This window comes from Antechinus flavipes, chromosome 1 (assembly GCF_016432865.1).
Source record: "Antechinus flavipes isolate AdamAnt ecotype Samford, QLD, Australia chromosome 1, AdamAnt_v2, whole genome shotgun sequence".
Classification (NCBI taxonomy): domain Eukaryota; kingdom Metazoa; phylum Chordata; class Mammalia; order Dasyuromorphia; family Dasyuridae; genus Antechinus; species Antechinus flavipes.
In genome coordinates, this window is record NC_067398.1 from 442,893,854 (window position 1) to 442,921,736 (window position 27,883).

The 27,883-nt window shown below is 32.6% G+C and overlaps 1 long non-coding RNA gene across 1 annotated transcript; it reads right to left on the bottom strand.

The window, feature by feature from the left end:
* Positions 1-8,746: 8,746 nt before the first annotated feature.
* Positions 8,747-19,300, bottom strand: LOC127543746 (uncharacterized). The gene is made up of 4 exons (XR_007949296.1): positions 17,472-19,300; positions 13,683-13,825; positions 11,836-11,988; positions 8,747-11,376 (listed from the first exon to the last, which is right to left on the bottom strand). It is a non-coding gene; the product is annotated as an uncharacterized LOC127543746 (long non-coding RNA).
* Positions 19,301-27,883: the final 8,583 nt, after the last annotated feature.

A 27,883-nucleotide genomic window follows, 5' to 3' on the forward strand; every position in this document is an offset into this window, starting at 1 on the left:
CAATTATCTGAGGAGCAATTTGAACAAAAGTCTTTCTGCCTCCAAATCTAGCATTCAAGTCACTGTCTCATACTGCCTCTTAAGCATTAATCAAAAAATAAATTATTGACTATTTTGAGACATATAACAAAATTATATTATATTTTACTGATGCATTATCTACCAAAAATATTTTGAACTAAAAAATGGGCTAATAGGAGATTAAGCTCAATTTAATTAAAGATATTTAGTTGTATTTTATAAATTCATATCTTCTAACTTAAACAAGGTCAATCTCAGAATACTAAAAGAAATAGAAAAAGTTTGATAGTATGATCTTTGAATTTTATAAACTGTAGTTGTACCACAGCATGGTAAAAGAACAAATCTTTATATCTTTATGCTTTCAAAAAAGGAAGAAAATATATCAGCAAATAATAGATAAGTTCTTCAAAACCTGGAAAATACTATAATTTCACATTAAATAGTGCATAGAATAGGGAAAAAGAAATATGATGGAAATATAGTTTCATAAAAAAAGTTCTTCTTATATTAATCTCATTTCTTTATTTAATAGTTTAACTGCACAAATTAGTTGATCAAAGGAATGGTATAGATATAACTTGCCTAGTAAAGAAGTTAGGTGAGAGGAACTCTACTTCCTCTTGAGAAAGAGCATTCTTCTGAGGTTTGGGTCTAATTGTTAAAAAGTTACCTTTTCCATGTGTAGAATGGAAATACATGTAGAAATCTGTATTTCTCAAAACTAGTATCTATTATTCCTTCTTGTCACTAGCATCAATCAGTGCAATTCTACTCTTGAAAACTGAACAAAACCTGACTAACTACTTACCATAGATGCTGTAGAAGGGGAGTTTGGGATGGGAACAGAATTTGGTTGTTTTTAAATTAAATTTGAGTTATACTAGTTTAATTTAAAGGTATTTTCTTTTTCTGCGATTTGTAGCTATATTGATACACAAGATGAAACAAATAAATGATAGACATATTTAAATGATTAGAAAAAGGGCAGTTTTATTGTTTTTTTTTTTTTTACTTTTATTTTTACTTCAAAGTAGAACAACATTCAATGTGGAAAGCAGAACACAATGTTTAATAGCAAAATGAAAACCGATGACAGTGTAATAGTTGTAAAAGCACCTTGCTTTCTGCAGTGAGTTTAGGTTCAAATGAATTACAACTGATAGTACTGAAAAATCTGCTACTCACATGTAGAGGGCCAGAACTCTGGAGAAGTATACTTGAATCAAGGATACTTACAATAAAGTGTTAAAGATTCTAAACTCTATTCCTGACCATTCTCATAGTGTCTATCCTGCTGAGATCAAAGCCCATCTCAAGGACCTCCAGAAAACTAGCCCAAACATTGCATTTTGGTACCTAATCAGAGATGTAAGGACCTACACTCAGCAGTTCAACTCACACAATCATAAATTCAGTAGAAAAATCCCTGTGACACGGAAATAGGGTAAGTAAATGAGTCACTTTTGTTTTTCAACTAAAATGGGGCAAATATTAAGAAAAGAGCCTTCCCCACCCCAAGGGAAGTGTGTAGCAAGCATAGTTAGTTTAATAAAGGAGCAAGGTTTGTTGGTAACTTGGCAGCAAATCACTGGACTCCTAGATACATTAGAATATACATCTTCTTGGTTCTCTAAGGAAGAAAAAATAGGGCCAGATAAGTGGAAACTAGTGGGAGAGCAACTAATTGAATATTACAATGATAATGGTCCTGATTCAATTCCTGAGGAAATGTTTTATATATAACATAATACAATTGATTATAAAGAATAATATAAGTTCTAAGATAAGAAAAAAGAGAAAGAGCAGGAGGGGGAGGTACTAACAAAGCAGCTGAAAATCATGAAGGATAGGACAAGAAAGAAGTTAAGTATAGTGTTTAGGAACTTAAGGAGTGTGGTGCTTCTCAGTCAGCACCACCCATGCCACAGCTTTGTCTTCCCCCATGACACAATTACTAAAGGCACTAATTAAAGCTAAAAATGAAGGAAAGATATATCTGATTTAAAAATAGAAGCATATCCTGTGATTGAAGAGTTTTACTCTTCAGGTCAAGAAAAAAAATACATTCCATTTAATTTAGAAATTATCAAAAATCTGAAAAAGTCTTGCACTCTTTATGGGTTTACATTGTCTTATGTTAAAATGTTATTAGAGAATTTGGCTTTTGTAATTTTAGCCCCTAATGATTGGAAATCTATAGGAAGAACATGTTTAGAACCTGGACAAAACTTGTTGTGGCTTTCTGAGTATAGTGAACTCTATAGAATAAAAACCCAATGGAATAGACAATGTGGAGTTAATATACCAGTCACCTTTGATCAACTAACAGTTTTAGGTCTTTATACAGACACTTTAATACACATTAATTACCCTATAATAGCATATGAGCAAATTGCTGCCACTGCTTCCAAAGCATGGGGCACCCTTCCAGGAAGACCAGATAGAGGGGAAACATTCATGAAAATAGCACAAGGTCCAAATGAACTCTTTGCTGATTTCACAGGACATTTGCAGACAGCTATCATACAAACTATTGGTGAAAATGTAGCAACAGAAATATGGTAAGATAACTTGCTAAAGAAAATGCAAATGAGGTTTGTAGAAGAATTATACTAGGACTACACAAGGATGCTCCTTTAGAGGAGATCATAAGATGCTGTGCCGTAGTGGGCACAAATATCTTTTATACCCAAGCTATGATGCAGACTTCCCAAAATCCAAATATGGGAAGACAAAGTCCTTTTCAGCAAGGAACTTCCAGAGAGACTCATCAATGCTTCCAATGTGGTAAAATAGGGCATCTGAAGGCTCAATGTTGGCAGAGAAGACAGGGTGGGAGAACAAGACCCAAAACGCTATGTCCAAAATGCAACAGAGACTTCCATTGTGCATCAGAATGTAGAATGACTCAGGCAAACAGGAAGCAGGGCCCAGCTCCAAGGGCACCAGGCAAAAAATACTTGGAGCATAATGGCAGCCGATGTTATACCCAGAGAATCTTTAGAAGTTCAATACTTTAACATAATTAATCAGCTGAGAAGTAACCTGATGGGAGAAAGAGATTATAATTGGGAAGAAAAGAGTTGTATGTAGCTGGGACTACTGAGATATCCCCTGGAGAGGTGAAATCTGTTCCTGTCGGCCTATGGATCCTTTGCCTCCAGGTATAGTAGGCTTGACCACTTCACCTCCTGATAATGCATACAAAACAGTGTTTATCCATACACTGATTTGGGAAACTGGAGGATGTGCACCTAATATCCCAGTCACTAATACAGGTACACAATGTGTGATTTATCAACCAGGAGAAGTAGTAGCATCAGGGTTATTGATACACACTCCTCATAGGCAATCTGGTGATATATCAAATTTTGACTCCCAACAACAGAATCCAGGAATATTCTAGACTGCAGCTATTACAGCTATGCTCACTATCTATGTAAATGGCATAACATTGAAAGGGTTGGTAGACACAGGTATAGATCATATAGTCATTAGAGGTGACAATTGGTGCAGCCATAGGACAAAAATTAAGGCAGACACCTATATGTCTGGCATAGGACAATCAATAGCAGATGAAATTAGTGCTATCCCTTTGAGATGGATATTTGAAGGTAAAACAGGAGTTTTTAATCCTTTTGTAATAGAAAAAAAATCCCCATCAATCTATGGAGAAGAGACATCTTAAAACAGGATTACAATTGAGTACTTCGGCCGCCATCAGACAGAGAGGTGATAGACTCAGAGAATAGACTGAGTAAATATGACCAAAGCAGGAATTTCTTCTACTCAACTATACATATGTGTAAAAAAGATTTTTTGTAACTGTTGCTGTTATTTGTTTCTTTTCTATTTCTTCCTCCCTTCCTTCCTCATTTTCTTTTTTTCTCTTTTTTTCTTTCTCTCTTTCTTTCTTTTCTCTCTCTTTTTTTTTTCTTTTACAGAAATATCATAGGAGATCATGGAAGGAAGAGAATACAGAATAATAAAATACTATTTTCAAAAAGAGTGATGATTAATAGATAGATAGAAACTGGAAAGCAGTCTCTAGTAATGTGGTGTTGTATTTAGTTCTAAACTATATTCTATTTGATATTTTAAAGTTTAGAAAATGACAAGAATGTTATACTTATCAAATTTAAAAATGACACAAATCTGGGAATGAATGCCAATAACATTAAGATCTTTAAAGTTCTGTAGAGCTAGTCAAATATAACAGGATGGAATTTTAAATATAAATTATTTTAGATTATTTTAAAATATAAAAGTTGTATTTATAGAACTTGTTTTTATACAACTTTAATTTCTATATAATACACTCACTCAAAAAGATAGTCTGTCATATACAAAGAAAAAGAGGGAAAAAGCATTCTCTGTGAAACAAACCAACTGAGTTTGTTAATATATGCATTCAGAGAGATTAAATAATTTTCTAAATAACACATCACTAGTAAGTGTCAGAGAGGGGATTCAAATACAAGACTCTCATACCTTTTCAGGATGTCTTTTTATACCCCTTCCCCACCAAATAAACAAAGAAACAAACAACAATCATATGATTTCCCCATTCTTCATAATTCTCTTGTACTTATCACTTCTTCATCTAATGATCTATGATGTTAATGTGTTCTTTTTTGACTCTAAAGAAAAAAAACAACTCTCTAATTTCCTTTAAAGTAAACAAAAAGCAAACTATTTTTGTCAGGAATAATAAACTATGACTGAAAAGCAACTTTAAATGTCAATAATTGGTTTTTTTTTATTTTATTTTAAGGTTTGCTAGAAAAATCCATAATCTATTTGAAATAAATATCCTTGAAAACATATTATGTAACCAGATTATCCACAAAAACATTCTTTGGATAACTATAAATTGGAGAAGGGCCACTTAAGTTATGCTACATGAATGTCATGAAATATTATTGTTCTGTAAGAAATGATCAATAGGATGATTTCAGAGACACTGAAGACTTACACAGAGAAACTGACATGAACTGATGCTAAATGAATAAAATCAACATAACAGCAAGATTATATGATGATCAATTCTAATGGACATGGTTCTTTTCAATAGCAAGGTGATTCAGGCCAGTTCCAGTGCTCTATGATCAAGAGAGCCATCTGCTCCCAGAGAGAGGACTGTGGGAACTGAATGTGGATCACAACATTGTATTTTCATTTTTTCATTGTTGTTTGCTTTCATTTTATTTTCTCTCTAATTTTTTTTTCCTTTTTGATCCGATTTTTCTTGTACAGATAATTGTGGAAATATGTATAGTAGAATTGCACATGTTTAACATATATTGGATTACTTGCTGTATAGGGGAAGAGTGAGTGGAAGGCAGAAAGAAAAAAAATTGTAATACAAGGTTTTGCAAGGGTGAATGCTGAAAATTATCCATGTATATATTCTAAAAATAAAAAAGTTAAATAAAAAAACAAATATGTTATTGTAAAGTGTTTATATATTTTTTTGTAAATGGAATCATATCAAAAGAAGTGGAGAATGAGAATTCTTAAGAAAATTTTGAGCTACTGTGTTCTGTACAGAGAAAACATACAGTTTAATGAAACAATTGTCCCTTTATTTGTCTACCTTGAAAGTCTGAATTTTGGTAATTTTTAAATTAGCATGTTCTTTTTGAAAACAATTTGATTAATGAAAGGTGATATGTAATTTCCAGCAATTATAAAATAAAAGCAATCGCTACAAAGATTCTGTATCTCCCACATAATTACTTAATTATTCTGTCTATATATGGTATAGAAGTGGTAGAAAATTATTTTATTCTTACAGTATGTTTTGTAAAAAAAAAAAAAAAAAAAAAAAAAACTGTTATATTTTTTTCATAAATCAAGTTGAATAGTTTTGCATGGTTTTTCTATCCTGATCTTAGAGTTTCATACTTTAACAAAAGCAAGGAAAGTTGTCCTTGGAAAAGTGAACAAGTATACCTGCACTTCCCTTTATAACAAAAATAGATGTCAGAATATAGAGTTGACTTGATCTTACTATATCATCAGTATGCGATATTTCATGATATAGGTTTTATGCTGGGAGTATGAAGTCTCAAGTTATTGAAGTCACTGATGATTCTTTAATATTTACTACTTAGTGTTTATTATAGAAAAGATAAAAGAAAAATAGTTAAAGCCTGATAGGAAAATTAAGAAAGTACTACACTAGAACATTTTAAAGCACAGTCAGCCCTTCTGGATGCTTAGAACAAGGAAAGGAATAAGGGGCAGTAACAAGATGTGGTTAAATGCCAATGGTGGAAAGATGAAGATAGTTCTTTCCTCTCTGAATCATCAAACTATGTTCTGTTTGTCTTTTTACACAAGTCAAGTTTGTATTTGTGTTTATTGGTTCTATAAGGCATCATCAGTGGTGGCAATTCTATAAATGGACATTCCCTCTATCTAGGTAGAGAGGGAATAAATTACTTTCAGGGTTCTACTCCTAATATATACCAGAACTTAGGAGTTCTAGCAATTCCCTAACACTAATAGAAGACAAATAAATAATCTACATAAGTGAACGGAGAGGAGTTTCCTTACAAAGAATTATTGACACTAATGAAAACACAGACATGTACGAAATCCTACCCATCAAAATTATTATGCATTATATGTGAAAATTGTACATAAATCTCAAAAAACTAATAGCTGTGTATTATGAAAAATCTTTGATATTATTTTCTAACAGTCCAAAATCAAACAGAATTTCGAATACTGATCATCCACAATTCAATTATGATTAAAAACAAGCTATTTGATATCCATGTATTAATTTCTAAACTATTTGTGCTTAACCTCAAAGTGCATCTATTTTGTAATTTTTTTTAGGAATATAAGATGCACCATTTCATTTCTCTACTTCATCATACCACTGAACTATGAAACATACCAAAATATTATGAAATTAAGCTGATTAACTTACTAGAATTGAGGTATATGTCATAATTATTCCTCAGTACTTCTTAGCTATCATTATGTTCTACTTTTATTTGTTGCTTAATTCTTTTCAGTTGTGTATAGCTCTGGAACCTAACTTGGAGTTTTCTTGGCAAAGCTATAGCAGTAGTTTGCCATCTTCTCTAGTTCATTTTACAGATGAGGAAACTGAGACAAACAGGGTTAAATGATTTGCCTGGGTTGACAGACACTATGAGTGTCTAGGGCAGATTTCAACTCAGGAAGAGGAGTCTTCCTGACTCCAGGCTCAGATTTTTATCACTGTGCCACCTAGCCTACTTTTATTTACTTTATAATCCCCCAGAATACCTAATAATTTTCTAAAACTCTCAACTTTCTTTTTTTTTAAATTTATTTAATAGATTTTTATTTAGAAGTTATATGTGTGGGTAATTTTACAGCATTGACAATTGCCAAACTTTTTGTTCCAATTTTTCCCCTCCTTCCCCCCACCCCCTCCCCTAGATGACAGGATGACCAATTTATTATTATTATTATTATTATTTCTAGCTTTGTATAATATTTTTTGAGAGTTTGATTGGTATGGTACTTAAGTAGATTAATTTAGGTAGATTTATATTAGATAAGCCTACTTATAAGCTCTCATTATTCTTACACTTGATTAGTTATGATCTTATTTGTGTGGAAACTGTTTTGTAATTGTGTTCAGTTGCTGACTTTGCTTTGTCAGATAGACTTTGAAATAATTTATATTATCTATAGTTTTTTAAAATGGAATTTCTCTTTGTATCTCTTGCTATTGGGTTTGTTGATAACAAAAAGAAATGCTAATGATTTATATGAATTTATTTTTCATCTTGAAGCTTGGCTAAAATTGTTAATAGTTTCTATTGGGGCTCGGCTAGCTTTCTGGTGAGTCTTTCAGACCAGCTTGGTCTCAGTGGGGAAAGTGCAGGAGCCCAGCCATATTTTAAATATATTAGAGTACAAATTAAATACAAAATAAGTATACATGTCCAAACCATTATTTTGCTGTACAAAACGAATCAGACTCTGAAATATTGTACAGTTAGCCTGTGAAGGAAATCAATAATGCAGGCAGGCAAAAATATAGGGATTGAGAATTCGATGTAATGGTTCTTAGTCATCTCCCAGAGTTCTTTCGCTGGGTGTAGTTGGTTCAGTTCATTACTGCTCCATTAGAACTGATTTGGTTCTTCTTATTGCTGAAGATGGCCAAGTCCATCAGAATTGATCATCATATAGTATTGTTGTTGAAGTATATAATGATCCCCTAGTATTGCTCATTTCACTCAGCATCAGTTCATATAAGTCTCTCCAGGCCTTTCTGAAATCATCCTGTTGGTCATTTTTTACTGATCAATACTATTCCATATTATTCATATACCACAATTTATTCAGCCATTCTCCACTTGATGGGCATCTACTCAAAAACTCTCAACTTTCAAATGTTTACTACAAATGTTCTCGCTTCCTATCTTTTTGGTCATTCCTCTTATAATCATCCCTTCCATCTCATACACTTTTCAAAAAGAAATATTATTGATATTGATTTGATATTGATATTGATTTGAATTGTTGTCATCTATATTTCCTAATATATCTCCTTTTGCCCTTCCTAGAGAGCCATCTCTCATAACTAAGTTTTAAAAGAAAATATCAGTAAATATCAATAAATCTCTTACCAACTTTTGAGGATCAGTTTTAAAATTTTCATATTGAGCATTAATACCACAGAAATCAATCAATACTACAATTTGAGTCTTGAATTATTATTTTATTTATTTTTCAACTTTAGAAAATGATGAAGAAAATATTAACAATGTAGATAAAACTAAAATATTTTGTCCTGATTATTTTTTTCCCCTCAGAAAGCCATTTGTTAAATGTAAACTAGAACAACATTGAGTAAAACTAACCAAGACATTGACAAAGTTGGGTTTTATATGTAGCATCTCACACCCTTTCCTCCTCCAGCCTTTGAAAAATAAAAGAAAGACTGTGTATGGAAGGACTTCTTAACTTCTTAATATAGGGAGTAGGGAGTTGAGCTTGGTCATTATATTTGGATAGCTTTAAGTGTCAAATGTTTTGTTGTTATTTCTTAATCACATTAAAATAATCATTGTGTATTTTATTTTCATGGCTCTGCATCTTTCTCTTTATGTTTCTCTATGTCCAACATTATTTCATTGCATTTGTGTAATACAACTTATTCAGCAATTTCTTGGGAGATGAGCATTTTATTTCAATTCTTATTTACTATAAAAAGTAGACAGTGATACTTTGTTCTCACCAGTGATGTAGTATATACATTTCTGGATTTCCTTCATTTCTCTTACTAGATTCTCTCTCAAGTCTCTTATTTCAAGTCCTCCCAGCCCTTACATACCTTAGTACAATTACATGACTACAGCATACTGAGCATGTGCCAACTATAGAACCATTACAGCACCATACTAAGTACTAAGTATATATGAATTAGAGAACCATCATCTTATCAATCACATTGAGTTAACACCCTGCTGTAAGTATCTTTGCTTCAAGTATACTTTTCTCAGAGTTCCCCAATATCTGTGGTCCTCTACATGAAATAAATAGGGCCAAGAAGTTGTATCAACTTGGACTCTAAGTTTGGGGGTTTGGATTTTTTTAAGGTATCAGTAGTTTTTTGTAATTATCTTTTGTTTCCTGGATTTCAAATAAGAACTCTAGACAATTCTTGACAACATTTTGATGGATAACCTTTATTATCTGACTCTACCACAATATGCTTATAAAATGTTGAGGCATAAGTCCTTAGAGAATAGCACACAATAGATAAAATTATAATACTCAAGAGCATGCCCATTACAATTGTCCATAATAAAGTCATGCTCCATTGTACTGGCTAATGATCTTTTTCTTTTTGTTTTCGAGGAGATCAAAGAGAACCAAACTCTGAAAAACAGCCAATTCTTGAATAATAAATTATCTACATAATCACTAATGAGGTTCTTATAAAACTTGCCATACCCTTCCTGGCTATAGTTCTTGTTCATTTTTTCATTCTCAAAGAGTAACAATGATATCACCTTGTTACATGTTGTGAGTTGTAAATAAATTGGACTTAAGAAAGGTAGAGATATGGAAAGTCATCAGCTTCATTCTCTTCTCCAGTTATAAGAGTCCAGTAGCAAGACAAACCTCAAGACTACTCTACCCTTCCTGACTGATATCATGTCTACATATTTAGATTGGCTTGGTCCTGTTCAGCTCTTCTTGACCAATGTATTTCTACTTGAATGTTTCGGTTTTCTTCTTGTTGATCTTATCTTCATGTATCTCATCTGATCTTATGTTTTCAATGTTATTTTTTTTTTCAACTTTAACTTTATCCCATCCTTTCTTCGTTTTTCTCTGTCTCATCATCATTGATTTCTTTCTCTTGTTCTTTCTGCAAATGAAATGTGATGGGATGCTAATGAACTTTACAATTCAGAAGATCTATATATTTTCCACATACTTTTTTCCTGGTCTTCTTTTAGATAAAGATCATCTTGGTACTCCTACCAACAGGCTCACTATGGTCAGTTCAAACTGTAAAAGAGGCATCATGAAAAGATTCTCATGCATGTTCTGCATCATAATCATGACATGGTGATGAAAGCTACCTTCTCTTCTTCCATGTTGTTGTTTTGTTGTTCATTCTTCATTTTCAAGAAGATCTAATGACATCGCAAAGAGATGTCTTGACTTCCATGGGAATTGGTTTTAAGTGAGGTAGAGTTGTACAAAGCCATCATTTCACCCTCTCTTCATGAGACATTAATGTCCAGTGGAAAGACAAAAATTAGGATTATTCATGATAACCTGGGATGCAATGGATAATTTTGACATCTTTGATGCCATTAAGTAAGCAACATGGAAACCTATATCAAACTGACCAGCCATGAAGATGACAGTTCTAGTCTGCAAAATCTTCAAGGAAATCTTGATTCCAGACTTGGCAATGGTCCCCAAGTAATTAAGTTAGTCTTTAACACTCCAGTGTTAGTGTCTACTAAAGTCTGGACATATACCTGAGATGATATCAATATTCAAATTGGAGTCCAATTGGAGAGTTCTGTCAAACTTGTCCAAAGAACCAAAAGCATTGGGAATTATCACTTGAGAGAAGATTTCCTTTTCAGAATGAAGATTGTTGATTTGACCAATCTTTGATTATAGGGTAAAGGTCTCCTCTCCATGCTATTCATTTTTCAGTCATCTTGAATGGTTTTAGTTTATCAGACCAGTACAAAGAACTGCTGAGTTCAGATACTCAGTATGAGTAGCTTAGCACAAGAGAAATTGAAATAATATTTCAATAATTTTTAATGTGGAATTTGTTTTCATTTGCATATTCAGGGTCTATATGAGAAAAGAAATCATCTGAAGTTAAATATTATAAAATATAATACTAGTATATAAAGCATATATAGCTGACAGCTGTATATGTGTAAATAATCTGCCCTTATGTGCAATTATCTGTGGAAGGCATCCCTATACAATTGCTGATGCAACATGTTTTTGACTCAATTCTTAAATGCCAAGGAATTTCCTGTGGCATTGAGAGTTAAGTGACTTATCCAGGGTAATACAGGTAACCACTGGCAAAATGTGAATCCAAATATTCTAAATGCATTATAATATAAACACAGCATCTCTAATATAGAAATCATAAAAATAACATTATAAAATATAAAATTTCTAACATATAGACAAGGACAGATTACTGAAAATGAAATTTTCCTAGTAATTTATGAAAAATAAAGAGAATCTCATGCATCATAAAACAAATGGCATGCATTTTGAAGTAGAGATGTTTACCTTATCTACTGTCTCTATGAAATTTTATTCTGCCATTTTTCCTCCTTTTGAGTTCTGAATTTTGTTTTCTGTAGATTTAAGATATCCAATGCACCCTGTTCTTCAGTTAGCTTTGTCCCTATAACTTTCTTATTATTTTTTCATAAATTCAACCTTTGAGTAAAAAAAGAAAGAAAGAAAAAGAAAAGAAAAGGAAGTCATTGCTCACAGAAAAAAATCAGTTGCTGTCAACGTTTCCTGTAGGAAGGCTACTTGCTAGTGCATTTTCTAGTGAATAATTCAAATGTCTGATTCCTAAAAATAAAAAGAGTATTGGAAAACCCTGAGGTAAAACCACTGATCTCTCCCTCTTCTCTCTCCTTTGTCCTGAGAATTGAACTTAATAGATACCATGTGATACAAGGTAGATAGGCAGATAGGTAGATACCAGGCAGAATCCAGCCTAGAATGTAAAAAGGTATATAGTTTAGAGAATTGCAGTGCCCGGAAAAATGGCAAAGACTAAAGACTAATGAAGATAGACAACTTTTTTTTTTTATTATTTCCAAAAAAAATTAATTTAAAAAAAATTAAAATTTTCAAAAAATTTAAAAATATATATATATAATTATATTAAGAATCTATTTGCAATGGTTCCTGGAATAAAATGTAACCAATTCATAACTAGACTTTACAGTGTTAGAAATATTAGAATTCAAATCATAGAAAAATACATACAAATATACAGAAACATATATACATGTAAACTGTTGATAGAGTTTATTTAGATGATGAAGGTGGGGGATTAAATGAGGGGAAAGGATGAATGCTTTTAGTTAAGGTTATCTTGAACAAAAATCCATTTCCAGAGCTTGCTTTGTAAACATCCCAATAAATTCTTTATCCTGATTTGCCTTATTCTTTGAAGAGGAAATTTCTTAATCATCATGATTTGCGATGTTCCAGTCAATATTTTAGACTTAATATCACATATAAGAAACTTTCTGAGCTCTTCAGGGACCTAGAGCATGGGAAATGTGTGATTCTGAGTTCTGACTTGAAGACACCTAAATTTTATATAGCAAGAGAGATTTTTAGACAACTGGCCTTGAAGTTTTGGGGGAGTGGATAACATTATCAGCATGATCTCTGAAATGCTCTAGTTCAACTGGAACTAGTACTCCTGAATCCCATGGCTTCAAGAAAGTGATTTTGCAACACTCTTGTCAGATCAGTGAAAGACTCCCTATCTAAACCAGGGAATGTTTAAGTCTTAACCCATACCTACTGCTGATTGCTTTAAAAAGGAATGGAGGGAGAAATCTCAGGGTATGATGGGAAAAGGAGAAAAAGTTAACTCAACATTAAGGGAAACTGAAACCAAAACCTGGCTAGTTCCAATATAGCCCGAGTTCTGGGGTCTAGTAGAGAAAGCATCAAAGCATTCAAGAGAGAATAATATAAGAGGAGAAATGTAGCCCAAAACTGTAGAAGAAAGACATTACGCAAAAATTCAGTCCCCAAGACCCTGAATTACATGGTAAAACCTCAGTGGAGGAACAAGCCTTGAATCCCCAATAAGAGAAGAACCTCAGGTGGAAACTTCAATACTAAAAGGTCCCATAATTTTTTGAAAAAAAAAAAAAGGAGTATGCAAGTATAGTACTTCAGGTACATCTTTTCAAGGACTCAGGACATAGTACCTACCCATACTATTCAGTTGTAGAGTTTAATACAAGTATCAAGTTGGATATCTTCCATGTACCTTAAAACATTTTCTCTTTGTGTAGGGAATCTACTACCTTCTGCTGTAACAATTTTTACCATTTTCACATCATAAGAAGGATCAAACATTCTTGATTACTCACCTTACACCTCCAGTTTTCTCCTTGGGAACATTATGTGCTTTGAGAGAAAAATAACAAGAGCACCAGGTGGTTGTCATCTATCCAGTGATAAAAGCAGGAACTTTATATTTTGTTTCAGGTCTTCTACCTACAACTACACCTGCCTTTTGGAGAAAAAGGAAGAGAAAAGTTGGTGGTAAATGACTTCTTTTTATTGGTGTACAGGATTCCCTTCCATCTACTACTATACTCTTTCTTGCTGACCAATAACCCTATTATCTCATTCTGCTCCTATTTCCAACTCATAATCTGACTTCTCTGGGAAGTGGATTGATTGTAGCAGTGATTTTGAAACTATAGGTCATTATCCAAACCCCATTAACCACACCTCATCTGATTTCTTATTCTTACTAGCCTCCAGCTCCCACAACAAGTTTAAACAAAACACACCATAAATCCTTTCAATGTGCCCTTTGGAAGACCTGTTTGTTTATTTTTTCCACTCCACTCATTTACTCTTTCACTCCTTCAATATACTAGCTATTACTCAAATTGATACCCCTACAAAATGACACAGCCTCTCTAGAAAAAACTTCTCAATTTTGGTTATATTTTTACTCATTTTTCTCTACTCACTGATTGAGGCAAAGAAGTTATAATACTCCTTAACCCTTATTGGCACTTCAAAGTTCTACTCCTACTTTTGTCACACAAGATATAATCTAACCTTCTTTGAGGTTCATGCTATTCATAATCAAAGTCCTAGTAGCTATTATTTACAGTTTCTTCCATTCACTCCTTTTCTTTCTTCAATGGATTTAGAACATGGTTGACAGATTTTCTTTCCACCTTAACTCCTGCTCTCATAACCAGGGACTTCAGTGTCTAATGGGACTCTACTCATCTCCTCAATCTAATCACTGACTATAATCTATAGCTCAACATTACATCGGCTAAAGAAAAAAAAAAGAGTTCATCTTTGCCATCATCCACAACTTTCCACTTCTAAGTTCAAGAATTTTGAAATCTCTTTTTCCAATCATCATCTCTTGGCTTTTCATTTCTCCTGCTTTCCCTTATAAAACCCAACTCTTTCTACTCAGTGACCTCCAATTCCTTTACCCCTCAGTTCTTTCCAAAGCCATCTCACCTATACTAGTGATTCTCATTTTTTAATCCCCATTTAGACCCTCTCTCTTGAATTCTTAGAGCTTTTATCATTTTGAAGATCTCTGCCAAGTCTCAACATTAAATCCTTACTACCATTTGCCACTTTCACTCCTATACCTTGTGATGCTGAACATAGGTGGACAATTCTTTTTTTCTCCTTTCATTCTCATCTTAACTTCTTTTTAACCACATACAATGTTGCTTCTGCTTTTTTTTATTCCACCAAAACTGCTCTCTGCAATTGTCATCTCCAAATCCAATGGCCTTTTCTCAATCCTAATTCCTCTTCACCTATCTGCAGACTTTGACATTTGTGAATGTTCTTTCATTGTGTATGCTGTCTTCTCTTTACATTTTTGGGATACCACAGTCTTTCTTGCTAAATTCTTCTTTAGGAGAACTATATCATGGGTTGTCTTCTCTTTTCCCTCTGTACATATCTCTTGCACCTCTCATCAGCTCCTATGGATCTAACTACCATATCTATGCTGATAAATGTCAAAAATATCTAGCCTGCACCAGCCTTTCAGTTGATTTTCAATCTCACATCTTCAAGTGTCTTTTAGAGTTTTGAACTGAAAGTCTAGTAGATATTTTAAACTCAACATTTCCAAAACATGACACTCCTAATTCTTCAGGTTCATAGTTAGGAGTCATCTTCAACTCTTAGTTATCTCTCACTTCCCCTCTACACCCATATCCATTCTGATGCCAAGACTGTCATTCATCTTTGCCACATTTCTCTAATACATCCTCTTTTTTTTCTGACATTGCTCATAGTCTAAATCATACACTTAATATCTTGCTTCTGGATAATTGTAATAGTCTGCTAGTGGGTCACAATGTCTCTTCACTTGAAGTTATCCTTCATTCAGCCACCAAAGTGATTTTCCTAAAGTGGAGGTTTGACCATTTAACTTTCCTATCCAATAAATTTTACTGACTTCATATTACCTCCCAGATTAAATACAAAATTGTCTACTTGACATTCAAAGCCCTTCAGTTTTGTTTCCAATTATATATTATTTTCCATCACATTCAGAAAGGGAAAAAAGTTCCATTTAAAATTGCTGCAGAAAAAGTAGAAAATACTAGGGAATCTTCCTGCTAATACAGATATGCAATATAGGAACTAGATTTGTATAAAAAAGACAGCTCTAAATCATTGAAGAAATATTTGCTTTTATGGGTAGAATAAACAAATATAGTAAAAAATTATAATGTATCAAATTATTTTTGCCATGCCAAATTGCTGAAAGATTGCTTTTTTTAAGCTAGAAAAATTATCAATAAAAAAATTAGGGAGAAAGCCTAACTTTACCAGACTTAAAACTATATTATAAAGATCATAAAAAACACATGATCCTGTCTAAGACATAGTATAGTTGATCAGTGGAATAGGTTGGTTCACAAGATACAATAGTCAATAACTATAGTAATCTAGTGTTTGATAAACCCAGACTACAGGTATTGGGATAAGAACTCCCTATTTGACAAAATTTTCTGGGAAAATTGAAAAATAGTACGGTAGAAACCAGGTATTGACCAACACCTAATAAGCTATATCAAGATAAGTTTGAAATGGGTTCATGATTTACACATAAAGAGTAATACTATAAGCAAATTAGATGTCTAATTCTCAGATTTGTGAAGAAGGAATGAATTTATGGCTAAATCACTAGAAAAATTATAAAATGCAAAATAAATAATTTTGATTATATTAAATTAAAATTTTTTGTACAAACAAAACTAATACAGACAAGATTGGAAGGGAAGTAGAAAACTCGGGGAAATTTCTTATATCTGAAGATTCTGATAAAGACCTCATTTCTAAAATAAATTGAGAATTGACTCAAATTTATAAGAACGGAAGCCATTCTCCAATTGATAAATAATCAAAAGATGTGAACATACATTTTCAAATGAAGAAATTAAAACCATTTCTAGTCCTATGAAAAAATGCTCTAAATCACTATTGATTAGAGAAATACAAATTAAAACAAGTATGATGTACCACTTTACATGTCTCATATTGACTAAGCTGGCAGGATAAGATAATGATAAATTTTGGAGGAAATGTGGGAAAACTGGGACAATAATTCATTGTTGGTGAAGTTGTGACTGATCTACCCATCTGGAGAGCAATTTGCAACTATACTCAAAGGGCTATCAAACTGTGAATATCCTTTAATCCAACAATGTCTCTACTAGGTCTTAGCTCAAAAAGATCACAAAAAATGGGAAAGCACACACATGTGCAAAGATGTTTGTAGCAGCCCTTTTTGTAGTGGCAAGTAACTGAAAACTGAGTGGATGCCCATCATTTGAAGAATGGCTGAATGAATTGTGGTATATGAATGTTATGGAATATTATTGTTCTATACAAAATGATCAGCAGGATGATTTCATAAAGGCCTAGAGAGATTCACATGAACTGATACTAAATGAAGTTAATAGAAGCAAGAGAACATTATACACAGAAACAGCAAGATTATCCGATGACCATCTCTGATGAACATGACTCTTTTCAACAGTGGAGTGATTCAGGCCAATTCTAACAGATTTGTGATGGAGAGAACCATCTGTATCCAGAAAGAGGACTGCTGGGACTGATTGTGGGTCTCAACATAGTATTTTTACCTTCTTTGCTGTCTTCTTGCTTTTTTTTTCTTCCTCATTTTTTTTTTCCTTTTTGATCTGACTTTTCTTGTTCAGCATGATAAAATTAGAAATATATATAGAAGGATTACACATATTCAACATATATTGGATAATATGCTATCTAGGGGAAGGGGTGCAAGGAAAGGAGGGAGAAAAATTTGGAATGTAAGGTTTCACAAGGGTGAGGGTTGAAAGTATCTTTGTATATATTTTGAAAATAAAAACTTATGAGCACCACTTGCCTCATGCAGCCCTCCCCCTTTAGGGTCCCTCCCCTTTTCTTGAATCTTTCCCTTAAAATTTCTGTATTCCCTTCTATTTAGCCTATTCCTTCCCTTTTTGCTTTTCCCCTCCCAGTTTTCAGTGAGGTGGGAGAAGTTTCTCTGTATACCGAATATATCTAATATTTTCTCTTTGAGCCAATTCTGATGAGAGTAAGATTCACACTATGCTCATCCCCTCCTTTCTTTCCCTCCAATATAATAGGTTTCCTTTGCCTCTTTGTGAGATGTAGTACCTCCACTTTTCCCTTTTTCTATTACAATTTCCTTTCCACCTTTAGATCCTTTTTTATATTATAACAGTAAAACCAAATTATACATGTACTCTTTATGTATGCTCCTAAAAGAAATACAGTTCTCAAGAATTCTTTTTTACCTTTTTATGCTTCTCTTCATTCCTATATTTAGAAGTCAAACTTTTTGTTTAGCTATGGGTTTTTTTGTCAGAAATAAATGGAACTTACCTATTTCATTGAATGTCCATCTTCTTCCCTGGAAGAAAATGCTCAGTTTGGCCAAGTCAGATATTGTTGGCTGCATACCAAGTTTCTTTGCCTTTCAGAATATCAGATTCCAGGCCCTTTGATCCTTTAATGTGGATGTTGCTAGATCCTGAGTAATCCTTACTGTGGCTCCTCTTTATTTAAATTGTTTTTGTTTTTGTTTTTGTTTTTTTCCTGGCTGCTTGTACTATTTTTAACTTGGTCTAATAGTTCTGGAATTTAGCCACAATATTTCTTGGAGGTTTGATTTTGGGATTTCTTTCAATAGGTAATCAATGAATTTTTTCAATGTCTATTTTACCTTCTGTTTATATAAGATCTGGGCAGTTCTCTTTGATGATTTCCTGAAAAATAATGTCTAGGCTCTTTTTTTCATCATGATTTTCAGGGAGTCCAATAATCCTTAGATTATCTCTCCTCAATCTATTTTCTTGGTCTGTTGTTTTCCCAAGTAGGTATTTAACTTTTTTTCTTTTTTCTTTTCCTTTGTTTTGGTTTTGCTTGACTGATTCTTGGTTTCTCCTCTAGTCATTCATTTCCATTTATTCAATTCTGATTTTTAATGAATTATTTTCTTCAATTTATTTTTTTTTATTTCTTTTTGTAATTGTGCAATTGAGTTAAATGAGTTGTTTTGTTCTTTGGAATTTTTTTCCATTTTGCTAATTTTATTTTTTAAGGACTTATTTTCTTTTTCCAATTTGCTATTTCTATTTTTTCAGGGAATTGATTTCTTTTTCCACTCTATCTCTTAATGAGTTACATGTCTTATCCAGACTCTCTTGCAAAGCTTTCCTTTCCCCATTTTTCTTCTAGCTCTCTTTTAAGAGCCTTTTAAATTTCTTCTCTGAGAGCCTTATGTAGTAGGGACTAGATCATATTTATCTTTGGGTTTTCATCTAGAGACAAACTGTTTTTAATCTCCTCCAGGTTTGAAATCTGCTCTCTTTCAGTGTAGGTATCTATAGTTAGAGCCTGCTTTGCCTTTTTCCTCATTTTAACAACACACACACACACACACACACACACACACACACACACACACAATAAAGCTGCAATGTGCTTTTGGGGCAATGTGTGGTTATCAAGCTTCCTCAACAGACAACAGAAAGTAGCAGTGAAGTGGCAGTGGGACAGCAATGGCTGCACTGAGATCAGACTCTGAGCTGGAATCAGCAGCTGCACTGGGATCAGTGATTGTTCATTGAGATTATGCTGAATCCCTCATGGTGCTGGGTTGGTGTTGCCAAGTCCCAAGAAACTCTAGTGTTTTGGGGTTATTTTTACCCCTGTGTTTATAGCTTCTCTGCTGATCTACTGATTTGCTGCCAGAGCAGAGTAGCCAACACTGTGGTAAAGTTCTCCCCACAAATTTTCAGCTGGTGAAGACCACTCCCTACCCCCCTCTGGTTGGTTCTGCTTAAGTTGTTTTCCATTCTCTCACTGCCTGCCTGAGTCTGCACCTGGCCTAGCCCCATTCTGCCCCCACACAAACCTGGTGAATTTTGAGATTATCTTCTGTTGGTAATATGTTGCACTCCCAATATTCAATGGATTTTGACAGTCAAGTACTAATTCTGAGGCTGAATTCCATAAAAAATAGTTTTGAGGGTAAAGGAGAGCTCAGAAAGACTTGTGTGTCCTCTCTGTCACCTTGGCTCCACTGCCTGGGGAGTGGGGTAAGGGGAAAAGGAAAGAGAAAAGCATAAAATGAGGTTAACAAGATACAGAACTAGTAATTTTAACCATAAATGTGAATGGAGTAAACTACCCCATAAAGCAGAGGTGCATGGACTGGATTAAAAGCCAGAACCTTACAATATGTTGTTTACAGGAAATACAGTTGAAACAGGGAGATACATACAGAATAAAGATAAAAGGCTGGAGCAGAATCTATCATGCTTCAGGTGAAGTTAAAAAAAAAAAAAAAGCAGGGATGGCCATCCTGATCTCAAATCAAGCAAAAGTAAAAATTGATCTAATTAAAAGGGATAAAAAAGGGCGCCATATCTTGCTAAAATGTAGCATAGACAATGAAGCAATATCAATACTAAGCACGTATGCACCAAGTAGTGTAGCATCTAAATTCCTAAAGGAGGAGTTAAGAGAGCTGCAAGAAAAAACAGACAGCAAAGCTATAATAGTGGGAGATTTCAACCTTGCACTCTCAGAATTAGATAAATCAAACCACAGAATAAATTACAAAGAAGTTAAAGAGGAAAATAGAACACTAGATGAAAGCCCTAGTTCTAAAATATATAGAGAACTGACTCAAATTTATAATACAAGCCATTCACTAATTGCTAAATAATCAAAGGATATGAACTGAGATTTTTCAAATGAAGAAGTTAAAATCATTTCTAATTATATGGGAAAATGCTCTAACACATTATTGATCAAATAAATGCAAATTAAGATAACTCTGAAGTACTACTATACTCTTCTCATATAGGCTAAGATGATAGAAAAATATAAATATAAATGTGGGAGGGGATTGTGAAAATTGGGACACTAATGCACCACCCATTCTGGAGAGCAATTTGCAATTATTTTCAAAGGGCTATCAAATTGTGAATATCCTTTAATCCAACAGTGTCTCTACTGGGTCTTATCCCAAAAAGATCATAACAAAGGGGAAAGGGCCCACATATGCAAAAATGTAGTAGCCCTTTCTGTAGTGGCATGGAACTGGAAACTGAATGGATGCCTACCACTTGGAGAATGGCTGAATGAATCATAGTATATGAATGTTATGGAATTTTATTGTTCTATAAGAAATGATCAGTAAGATGATTTCAAAAAGGCCTAGAGAGTCTTACATGAACTAATGTTGAGTGAAGTGAGTAGAAGCAAGAGAACCTTTTCAACAATAAGGTAATACAGGGTAATTCTCGTAGATTTGTGATGCAGAGAGCCATCTGCATCCAGAAAGAGGATTATAGGGACTGAATGTACATTTCAACATAGTATTCATCTTTTTTGCTGTTTCCTTGCTTTTTTGTTCTCTCTCAATATTTTTTTTTCCTTTTTGATCTGATTGGTCTTGTTCTCCATGACAAAAGTAGAAATATATATATATAGAAGAATTGTACATGTTTAACATAATGTATCACTTGTTGTCTAGGGAAGGGAGTGGGGTGAAGGGAAGGAGAAAATTTGGGACACAAAATTTTTCAGGGGTGTATGTTTAAATCTACATTTGCATATATTTTTAAAATAGAAAACTATTTTTTAAAAAATACCTATTTATCCATATCATATAAATTGTATCTTTCTTAGCATATGAGACAAAATATTTCCTAAAAATTTATTTAATAAATATTTTTTTATTAAACTAAATCTTCATTTTTATACTGGTCTTCATTTTTATCTTCTTTTAAGAAGTTAATTTATTTACCTATTTCACTTATATTTTCACTTAATTTCTTTTCTTTTCATAATATTCATCTCTATTTTTATTTTCAAGATTATCATAGTTTTCTAAGTTTTTTTTAATTTCATAACTAACTTATTGCTCCCTTCTTTCTTTTGTTAATAAAAATGTTTCATGAGTTAAAGTTTCTCCTAAGTGCTGCTTTTTTAATTACATAATCTATGCTTTTATTTATGACATCACATTGATGCCATTATCTTTAAGGAGTTTTTTTTAATGATTTGTTCTTTCATCATAATTATTCTACCCCTTTTATTTTCCTGAGTACTATATAGGCCAGCACCATCCTCCCAGTCCTTTAAGCTTACACTCTAAGAGTGATACTCATATCCTTATTATTGTTTTTTTTTTTCAAAATTCTCTCTTTAATACTTAAAATCATTCACAACTTAGCCCATTTCTGCTTTTCTAATTTTTTACATACTTTATTCCCCACCATATACTCTTCTATTTTTTTCCTATTAGTTGTGTGTATTTTATTATTTCTTTTTCTTGTTCTCTTGTGAAGTCACTAGATTCCATTTGTTCTATTATAATTTTTGGAGAATTTTCCCCCTTGGTTAAGATTTTGTATTTCTTATTACAAGCTATTAAATTCCTTTACATTTTCTTCTTCTATAGATCTCATTACTTTTCTCATTTTTCTACCTAGCTTTTTATTTTAAAACAGATTTTAGCTCTTTTTTGGGGGGTGTGGGAAGATGTGGCCAGGTGGTGTTATAGAGCACTCAGGCTTAAAATCTGGAATACTTGTGTTTAAAAATCAGCCTCAGGTAATTATTGTGTAACCCTGAACATTTAACAAACTCTCTTTGCCTCAGTCTTCTAATTTGTAAAAATGGAAATAATTATAGCATCTATCTCCCAGGACTGTTGAGAAGATCAAATTAGATAATTATAAGGCACTTAGCACAATGCCTACTATATAATAAGTGCTATATAAATTTCCAAAAAAAATTATAACATGTCTTTTTGATAAGGAATTGGATCAGTCGGATGTTGCCCATCAGTTATGGAATGGCTGAACAAATTCTGATATATGATTATGATGAAATGCTATAATCCCATAAGAAATGATGAGTAAGCTGGTTTAAGAAAAGCCTGAGAAGCCATATATGAATTTAGATGGTGCAATGAGCAGAACTCGGACAATTGTACATAGTAAACAATACAATGATTCCATGATTTATGATGGAAAAAATTATCTACCTTCATGGAAAGAATTAATGGAAACTGAATATGGATTAATACTCTATTTTTTACTTTTCAAATTTCCTTCTTTTTAATCTGTATTTTCTTCTTCAGTGAGACTAATAATCAAATATATATTTGCAGTACTTTACATTTATAATCATCTATAATCTATAGCACATTGTGTGCTCAATGAAAATGGAAAAGGGAGGTGAGGCAGAGAGTTTGGAACTCAGATTTTAAAAAAATTATTAATGTTAAAAGTTTCATCTATAATTAAGAAAATATAAAATAAATATGAATTGTTTAATTATATTGTTAATTTAATTTAAAGGTGAAGTGGATAATGAAATTCTCATATTGAGGAAACTCATTAGTTTCCTAATAGACTAGACAAATGTAATAAAAAAAATTAACGATAAGAATAGAAATTCTAAAAATAGTTCACAAATCTCTATTGTATATTAATGGAAATAGAAAAGAATTTATACATTTGTCAGGTTTACATAAAACTTTTTAACAGAAGTTGACCATGTTTTTGAGCATAAAAATCCCGCCAAACAGGAAGGGAGAAATTATTTTGCTTGTGTTGAGATATATAAACTTGATCAAAATGAGATTCAGTGACATTCTAGTCAGTTTTATTATACAGTTTGAGCTAGTAATCAAGAGAATAAAAGATAAGGGGACAGTAGATAAAGAGTGTAAATTAGTTGGAGTAACTGATTATATGAAATGTTGAATGGAAGATCAGGTGGAAAAGTGGTTCACACAAAGTTTACATTGAACCTCTATTTAAGCTAGACTGCATGAAGAAGTCTAGATCTTATTATCCTATAGATACTGACATACAAGTTTATATATACCATACCATTGGTATGGTATATATAAACTTGTGTGTCAGTATCCTCCTTTTTTATCTGATAAACATGAAAGCTGTAACCAGGTTTAAGGAACAAATTGTTAAATGCTCTTAAAGGACACTTCTCCAAGCACCAAGCTTTTGCTAGATCAAACCAGAGGAGTCATTAACTGAAGATAGACATTTAACATAATAGCAAAGTAGTTATGAAGTTAAATTTCCTTATAAACAAGCATGCACACACATAGATAAAGGAAGAACACTATCACGATATCACAAAACTTATGCAAATGGGTTACAAGTGTTCTAAATAATTCACTATTTTAAGCCATTTTTTTTTTTTTTGGTTCTTGAATTGCTACTTGAAACTCCTCTCAAATCTAGCCCATAGAGTGAGAGATGATTCAGCTCTTCTGTTAATCAGTTCTATGATATTACCTAGCCAGCATAGAACTATCCTTTTTACATTAATCTGTAACTTGAATTGCCATTTCTCATTCAGGATCAACTCCAGACCAATTTTCTATTTGAAATGGGGTAAATAAACTACTTTCAGCATTCAATCATACCTTAGTAATCCTGGAATTTCACCTAGCATTATTAGAAGGATATAAGGTAGAACTTGTGAATTTTGTTTTGTATTTAAACTGTTACACTAAATTTATTGCTCTCCATATAAGGACTGAGCGCAAGTTATGATCTTTGTTACATTTTTATATTCCATTTTTTTAAAAGTTAGAGAATAATTTGTAGTTCATCATAATTTATTAAGTGCCTTCTTTGTTCAGCACTCTGCTTAGCATTGAAGGTAGAAAAAAAAATAAAAGATAGTCCCTCTTCTCAAGAACCAGTTTAATCTTATTTTATAAGATTACATTTTAAAAGCCATTTTAAGTATTATTACTAATATTTTTAATTGCAAGCTTCTTTCTTTAGAAACAAATTGCTTTATGATTTATTCTGTCTTTTCTAAATTCTCTGAGAAAAATATCCCTGTAAAACACATTACCTAGTGTAAGTGATTCATATTGCAAGTATACACATTTAAGGAAGAAATCCAAATTTAAAATAGTATGTTTAGAACAGTGGTTAACTGTATTCCAGATGCTGCTGGGATGTTTCAAAATTCTTTCATGGAGTCAATGGGGTCAAAACTATTTTTATAATAGTACCCAGATATTTGAATTTCTAATATGGTAAATATCAATAGAGATAATTTAAAGAAATAAAAGCTATTTTTAATGATTTTTATTTGTAAAAGAGAACTGAGGATAAAAAATTTGTGAGAAATGTTGGCTAATAAAATTCTATTGGCCTTCAGTGATAGCAGCTCTCTGAATTTTCTTCCTGGTATAATGTGAAGTCAACCACATCTAGGACAACTATTACGACTAATACTACCACTACTACTACTATTACTACATACAGAGGTACTGATACACACACACACACACACACACACACACACACACATACATATAAGCTTAGCACTGGACTTTGTGCATAGTAAAATTCATGTAAATAGTAATTCTTACCTATCTGAAAACATTGTTTCACAGGGCAAATTATATTTTGCAAAAAAGTTTGATTCTTTTAAGGTATGACATATCATTTACATATCAAGTAAAATAATAACTATATATTTGAGCAGCAATTTCAATGTAGTTTCTTGCACACCCTTAGGTCAGTGGTTTAAGGTCTAGGCTTATGACTAATAGAAATCAATGAATCAACAGGATACAGGGTGATGAGAGGGTAAGTAGAACCATATTTGCAATAAGACTTCTGAGCAAAACCAAAAAGTCTATAGTCTTACTTGCAGACTAGATTCTAAAAGCATAAACTAAACATTTATGGGATACATAGCTAAAGATAAGTCAAACTGTAAAGAGGGCAAGTAGTTAATGTTAACACATTTTAAAATTTTTATTATTTATGTTATACTTGAAAATAATAAAATGAAGATTAACAAAGTTGAGGACATAAAATTGAGTTCTGGATATTTCATTCAGCTTAGCTGAATTCCTTCCCCAAAACTTATGATTCAATTCCTCACTCTGCCATGGAGATAACCGTGTATTCTTAAATGTAATTCCATTAGCATTTATACTTAGAGAAGTTCTATCAAGCTAAAAAAAAAATGAGTATGCTTTTGGGAAGTGACTATATCTGTTTTTTTGAGACCAGAAATCAATTTGGTCATAACAAACCATTAAAAATAAAAATTACAAATGATTGTCAGTACTATAAATAGTTTTGCTTCAGTTATAATGCAAGCAGAATGGTAGATAGGAGGTAAAGGGAAAGAAAAGGCAGAAATTGTTAAGATTCACACAATGCTTAAACAGTCTACACATTTTAACATAGCTGCTGGTTTTTAAATATGATACATTTCTCCAATCACCAATCTATAGGACTGAACTAGATTCCAAAACATCTCAAATTCAATAAGTCCAAAAGTCATTATATTTATCCATAATTTCACTTCTTTTCTGATTTTTCTCATTTGTCTTAAAGATAAAACTATTCTTGGCATAACCTCAATGTCATCAACTCAGCACTTTCCCATTCTACACATATCCAGTTAATAATGGAGAGCTAGATGGCATAGTAGACAAAGAACAGGTCTTGGAGTCAGGAAGATCTTCTGTCCATAGACACTAGCTGAGTGACCCAGAGAAGGTCACATAGTTTCCTTTGTCTCAGTTTCCTCATCTGTAAACTGGGACTAATAATACCTATTTCCCAGGTGTATTGTGAAGATTAAATGAGATAACTCAAAAGCACTTAACATTGCAAAAAAGCAGTCCAATTTTAAGCTATAATATCTCAAAGATATTTAATAGCTAAAAACTATATTAAAATTTTTTCAACCCCCTGAATTTATATAGGAACATATTGTTTTCTACTACAGGATTCAAATTTCTTCAGAATAAAAGTTGTTTCTTACTTTCCTTTACAACTTTAGACCCTAGAATGGTGGCTGGCAAGCGGAAGTTTAAACATATTCTTTGTGTCAATGCAATACAGTGAAACAAACATTGGCTCTGAAGCCAGAGAATCTATATTCAAATTTTATTTCTAACAATTACTTCCTGTGTGACAATGTCTAAATCACTCAACCTTTCTGATCAGTTGTATAAAATAGTCCTTGTAGTCCTTTTTAGCTCTACTTTTGATCCTATGATTGACTAATGACCATTTAATCAGTCTGACACATGTTTACTTTTGATAAAAAAAAAAATCTGCTCATTATAAACACTTGTAGTTATTTTACTAAACTGAATTTTGTTGAAATTTGAATATTACAATGCCATAGTCTACAAAGATTTAAATTTTTGATTTACCAAAAAAGTAATGGAGAGACTCACACTGGGTATAAATCAGTGGTGGCAGAGGAATTTGGATACATGAAAAGATAACATTAAAAGAGTACTTTGTTGAAACAGAGGTGAGGCATTCATGTAGTAAGGATAAAAAATTTTAGAAGCACAGCCTGCAAGTTACATTGGTAGATTTCCGCCCCCAACATGTAGGATGCAATCTTTTTAGAGTGTAAATAGCTAGTTCATGGAGTATAGACTCACAGGTCAAGGAGGAATGAAAATATTGCCTGTATTGATAAGACCATGCATTCACTGACATACTAAAATGTTGTTTACAAAGCATCTCTCTTTAGGTAAAAATCCTTTAGTAACTGTTTCAACATTTCTAGTAAACATATTTCCCTAATTCATTTTGTCTGACAATGTTACCTAAATTTTTCAATCCTTCTGCTACCAACACTTTTTTGTTGTAGCCAAATTTAACTGAAAAATGTCATCTTACCATATAAAAGGTAATCATAAGTAAGTGTTAGAATCCTTACTAACTGCTAACTAATTAGAGTTGATCTAATCTTACAAGAAGATGTTTTGGGCAGAACCTGAAACAAGGTACTAAGTAGAACTAATTAATACAAGGCTTGTGTTCACACCTTTACTCATTGGAGTTCAATGAGTTCATATCCAAAATCTGCAAAAGGTTCATTGGGACCTTGCTCTATTTTTGTGAAAGCATTATTTCCATCTTTCTGTCCAGGGAGAGAATTCCAAGCTTTTATTGCAGCCTTAAAAATTTGC